General features: G+C 37.4%; 1 protein-coding gene across 1 annotated transcript in view; it reads left to right on the top strand.

Annotated features, from left to right (window-relative positions):
• Positions 1-6,019, top strand: part of LOC100949455 (protoheme IX farnesyltransferase, mitochondrial) — a 145,769-nt gene that overhangs the window by 32,843 nt on the left and 106,907 nt on the right. The window lies entirely within an intron of this gene.

The following is a 6,019-nucleotide window of genomic DNA, read 5'->3' as shown; positions in this document are numbered from 1 at the left end:
CCCTTTACCAGGTGTCGTCCCCGTCTGGAGAGCACCTTGTGTAGTGACTGTCCCGCCCTTTACCAGGTGTCATCCCCATCTGGAGAGCATCTTTTCCGCATTGTCCCTTCTTTTTGCTACCTTCTCATATTTCTTGGCAAAGACAGCAATCATGGTTTCACCATGAATGTACTTTTAATAAAAATTTGAATAAAAAGGACTATAAGCAAAATGGACTTATTTGGCTATTTTGGGGTCTATTATCAATTTCTAAAAATTACTCCCTGTATTTCATTGTAGATCTAGGTCAGGAGATAAAGCCAGGAACATATATATTCTAGTTTTCAGTCTTCTTTCTTTAAATTGAAGAGCTGCATTTATCATTGAGATACTAATAGATGTGTCCTGTTTAAATTTTATATATTCAAAGAAAATACTTAAAATAAAAGTGTAGAGATTCAGGAAAAAAAAACCCTAAAAAGTGTCAAATGGTTCAGAAATCCTAATATTAGAAAAGGTAGAAGTTACCTGGAATTGGCTCTTCTCCGACCCATACCAAGGGTGAAAATGGTAGCTCGAAAATTTGTCATGAGAAAACCGCCTTCGCATGGTTTCCAGTCTTGCTCTGAGTCCCACTCACAGGACCCTCGGCGCTTTCTTTGGAGCAGGCCGTCGTGGTCACCTGTTCCCATGGCCCTCAGCTCTCAGAGGCCCCTCCAGTGTCCCTGAGTGACGGTGGCTCCTTCTCAGTGTGTGTTGTGCAAATGAATCTCCTCATCTTCTTTATCCCCTCCACCCGCATTGCTTTCCTATACTTGTCTTTGGCTCTAATTTCATTTGGAAGCATGAGGATACTTTTAAAAACTCAATATTTCCAGCAGAGTAGTATTGTAGTGTTGTTATTATGGTATCAGTCAGCTTCCGCAGTTAACATTCTCCCAATAATACGTTGGAAATATTTAGTTCCAATATCAGGCAGTCTCATAAATTTCAAACAAAGGAAGATGAGCCCATTTTTATTAGTGCTTTCAAATCGCATAAGCAGAACAAAGAGCACTAGGCAACAGGGTTTAACTGAGCTTTCCAGGTAAAAAAGTGGTCCTTAGCCAAAAGGAAGAGTTTACTGCTTTTTTTTTTTTTTTTAAGTACACTTGTGTTCAAATTAAAAAATACATACACATGGTGGTCTACAGAAAAGTGCTTCAGCTTCTAATAGAGTTCTGTGGTAGAGAAAATTTCCTTCTGTCTGTGTTTACAACAAGATTCAAAAAACTTTTATTTACATTTTTAATATTTTTGCAATACCTTCTTTGAGCTGTGATTCATTTAGTTCTGAGTGTTCCTTCTTTGTACTCTACTTCTGTGATCTCTGTGAAAGTAGAAAAAAACAAAGCTTTGGAAAGCAATTCTTACATTTGTTTTAAGGAGAGAAAATAAGATTCAGCTTCTGATTTATGAAGTAGTAGCTAGTGCATAAAGAGATATGTACAAGAATCCACTAACATTAAAATGTAAAAATAAATTACATACATGTTTTGTAATATATACACATGCTTCATTTGAAACCATGGGGTGGCTTTAAAGTAGGCATACCTTCAGAGGATGAAAGCAAGCCATAAAGTGTTTTTAATTCAGCAACTGAAAGATAAAATGTTATGGATGGCTTTGACTGGCCAAGTCTTGCGAATCGAGTGACAGACCGAATAGCTGACTCCAGTAGAATAAATTAAGACACTGAAAAAGATAAGAATTATCTATCAGAAAATTTAACAATTATTTTGAGTATTTGAAATAACAGACAGTATAGTAAAAAGCTATAATTGGTATTATTTTACTTATGTTACATATACATGATTTTGAAAGAGAGATTATGTCAAAAAATACATATGTCAATAAGTAAATTCTACAGGAAAAAGTCTGATGGTGACATGATATTCCCTTGCATGGATGTGCCTCAGCTTTCTCAACCAGTTCTCTGTTGTTGCATCTTTTTGCTTCTGTGAGTAACATTACACACGTCTTTAATTATTTTTAAAGACAAATTACTGGAAATGGATTTGCGGGAAAGGAAGGTGGCCAGCCAAAGCACATATGAAACTGTTTTAACTTTAGAATGTATAATCTTAACAAAATAATTAATTTCTTACATTCATACAGTGCTGTAGAGTTTACAGAGCATGTTTACATCAATTATTCTTTAAACCTTACAGCCCTGTAAAGTAGGTGGCATTCCTTGCATTTCTGTTTGTAAAACTTTTTGTTTTGTCATTGAATTGTTCTTTTAAAAGCAACATTTAAAAAATGTGTTATGCAAATCATGTTTTCATTGCAGATAGTGAGAAAATACAGATAAGCATAAATAGCAATAACAATTTTTATTTTACCTTTCCCTTATGCCGGGCTTTGTTCTGTGTCTTAGAGTCACAGCAGGGAACAGATGACTCTCTGCTCATATCCCACCACCCATCCACTGCAGATCCATTGTTGTTTTGGCTTAAATTATGTTAGACTTTCTCTCACATGCACACATCTTCACACACATATGTATTTTTCACAGAAATGACATATACTTCAGATATATTTTTTCATGTAATTGTATGTCATGAGCTTCCTCTGTGTCAGTATTTGGCAGCCTAATTGTAAGAGTTGTAGATGGATGTACTTTGATCTGTTTAACGAATTTCTCCTTATTTGACATTTTAGGGATATCTAGTTTTTTGCCCATGTGAACACTTCTGAGTTGAAATCCTTTGCATACGTCCTCATTTCTTTTGATAGATTCCTAAAAACACATGGTTGTGTCAGAAGATATGTAGTTTTCAAAATAAAAAGTTGAAAAGGAAAAAGATACCTATTTCGAGTACAACTGAAGCATCTTTCCGGGCAGTCTCTGTTTGTTTGTTTTTGTTTGAAATCAACCTGCCCTTCCCCTTGGCAGTGTGTGCTCCTCACCTACGGTGTAGATTAGAAAATCTTGGCTGGGTTTATAGGCAACATCAGAAGTGTGTCATTCTGATTGTTCTGCTTGTTTATGAGGCAGAGTCAGTTTATTTCTGTGCTTCGTCCCCGTGTGCTGTCTTCTGTCAGTGGCTTGCTGCTGAGTCTCGCTGCTTTGCTGTGGGGCTCGTCCCGTCCCAGGGCTCTTCTGGAGTGGATTTGTAACTCTGTCTTGAGGGTGCAGACGTTTCCTGCAGCTTGCTGTCTTTTAATTAAGTTTTTTATACTGTGTTTGTTTCAGATGTTTATGCAATCAGATATTTTCATTTTTAATGCTAATTTAATACGGAAATTTCAATAGTTCCTCACCTCAGCACTCATGATCATTTAGATTGGATAGCTTGTTGGGGGGGCTATCCTTTGCATTTTGGGATCCCCCCGCACTTGTGACAACTGAAAATGTCTTCAGAACATTGCCAAATGTTTCCTTGTGACCCAAATCACCCCCCTCCATTGGGAAACCTCTGCTTTACAGAGTTCTACTTGTGACTTCATTTGGAGGTTTTTACCCAAAATCCTAGCTGTAATTTCTGCCTCAGGCAAATCCCTGGCTCACATTTCTTTTTGGATAAGTACCTGTTAATAGCGAGGGTGACCATATGCCCCCTTTTGCGCCTGTGTTCTTACATAATTATTAAGAATGCCCCTTTTACCTTCAAGCGTTCCGGAATGAACAAGAAATATATGGTTTTGTTATTTGTAGCCCACCTATGCCTTCAATCTTTTACTGTAAAAATATTTTTGTAACAAAAAAATCTTAGCTTGTGTTCTCCTGCATTTTCTGTTCATAAATGTGCCTATGGGACAAGGAGAGCTTCCCTGACCACAGCTCAAGTCACCAGCTTGCTTCAGCCTCTCCCTCTGCGTGTCTTCCTCTGTGCTCACCTGTCCTGTTACACACACGCACATGGCCTTAAAGAGTGTTTTACATCCATTACTACTTTGCCATCAGTAATTGGTCTAGAATCTTGATGACTTCTTTATGCTGGATCTCTTTACTTTTCTACAGTATTTTTGGCAGGTTGTCTTCTGAGTGCTGTGGTTGTGACTGACTCCCAAGGCAGTTGGCTTCATAGGGGGGCAGCCCAGATGAGCGGAGCACTCCTTCCTCCTCATACTGAGCCCAAGTCTGCCTCCCTGTAACTTCAGCCTCTTGGCCATAGTGTGCTCTCTGGAAAACTCAGCATTCTTCTTCCATGTGACAGATCCTTCAACTTTCTTAATAAGCACTTGGTATTATAACGTAATTATTCATTTCTATCTCTTCCCTAGAGAACACTTAACTCCTTGAAACCAATAATTTTATGACTTAGGTATCTTGTACCACCCATCACCTCTGCCCACAAGCATGTAGAATCCGCGAGTAGAGTGTAATTCTGAAGAAGTGTGTATGGGGGAAGAGGGAGAGAGCAGTAACAAGTGTTAGTGATAACAGTAATTGCAGCTAACACTTATTTAGCACTTGCTATATGCCAAGTAGTGTTCTAAGCATTTTACATACATTAGATCATTTGTTTGAGTCTAGGTTTATGGGATTTCAAAAAATAACTCTTTTGAAAGATCAAATAAATGAACAAATTCATAACTTAAACTTAGTTCTAAGGAGAACCATTGATGTTCTCAGAGACTTTCTTTTGGAGAAAATTACAAGAAAGGCACACAGTACAAGCAGAGTTTCAGATCTGAGAGATAGGTTATAATTACAGAGGTAGATCTGGTAAGAGTGTGTTATCTTTGGGATCTTGCATATCTGTGACTGTTGAAGAATTTTTATGAAAGGAAATTAAAGATCAAGAGGTATGACTAAAATAGGGTCAAGAAGAAACGTGTTTTGTGTTTAAAACTGACAACACTTGAGAGTCTTCCATGGCAAAAATAAGGTAAAGAGGAAGGGCTTTGGATAAAGAGCTCTGAATTATAGGGTGGGTAGGGGCAAAAGAAAGTCACATCCTTTAAACTCTGAAAAGAGAAACAGGTAAAGATTTTTCTGTTTTCCCAGTGAGTGTGAGATTAATATCTAATGCATCTTTCTTCATTCTCTGTTTCTCTGAAGTTTCTTTTGTTTTGACTATGCAGTCTGCCTAAAGCAAAAGGAATTGACTTTCATCTTCCATGTTGAGCAAAAGTAGTTATTAGATTTGGTGTTGTATTCTAGGAGAATAAGACTTATGTTAGTGAATACCAGTGATATGATTTATTGAACATCATACACATAAGAAAAATCAATATATGAGAAATATATTTTTCTTCTGAATGTTGTGCTTTGTGTGACTTTGACATTATAGCTGGTGGGCGACTTGCATTCATTCAGTGGGCTCTGAAGTTCATAATTCATGGCTTATTCAGATGATTCAAATTAGCTACTGCACTAGATCAGGTTTGCATAGAGAATTCTTGAATACCATTTGGGAAAAAAGTCTCAATATGGTTTTTATATATAAGGAAAATGATGAGCATTACTGAACAACATCAAAAAGAAAATGTATTTTAAGTGCAGAGTCTCTTTTCCTGAATTTATGTAACCTCACATAATTTTGAAATTACATATGATTCCCCTCATCAGAGTGATCCATCTAAGTGGAGTGTGTTTGGCATGAGCATTCATAACCAAAATAATTCCAGCTGAAGTTTTGCCAACAAATGCAGAGATGATGATAATTTGAACATATATTTGTAAATAGTTTGTGTCGTTTATATGCCACATTAACTGGTCATTATTTCATTTGCTTCTTAAAACAACTCTGAGGTGGCATTATTCTAGTGTTGTTGCAGAAGAATAAAATGAAGTTTAATGATGTCATTTCACTGATCACAATCTGAAAATGGTCAAACTGGGAACAGGACCTGTGGACCCAGTTCACTGTTATTTGAACTGAAATATCCTGGTCCGTTCACTACCTTGGGATTGGGCTACTGTGAGACTTCCTGCCCCCGGGTCAAGAGTTGCGGTAGTGGGCACGGTGATGTGTCTGTCTCCAGTGGGATCAGGAGGCTGGAAAGTGCTTAGGCCTTAGCTAACCTGTGTTCTGTTGGTGTTAGCTAT

This window comes from Otolemur garnettii, unplaced genomic scaffold, assembly GCF_000181295.1.
Source record: "Otolemur garnettii isolate 467f Iridium unplaced genomic scaffold, OtoGar3 scaffold00046, whole genome shotgun sequence".
NCBI lineage: Eukaryota > Metazoa > Chordata > Mammalia > Primates > Galagidae > Otolemur > Otolemur garnettii.
The sequence above is the reverse complement of the archived record's forward strand: the minus strand, read 5'-3'. Positions and strand labels throughout refer to the sequence as shown.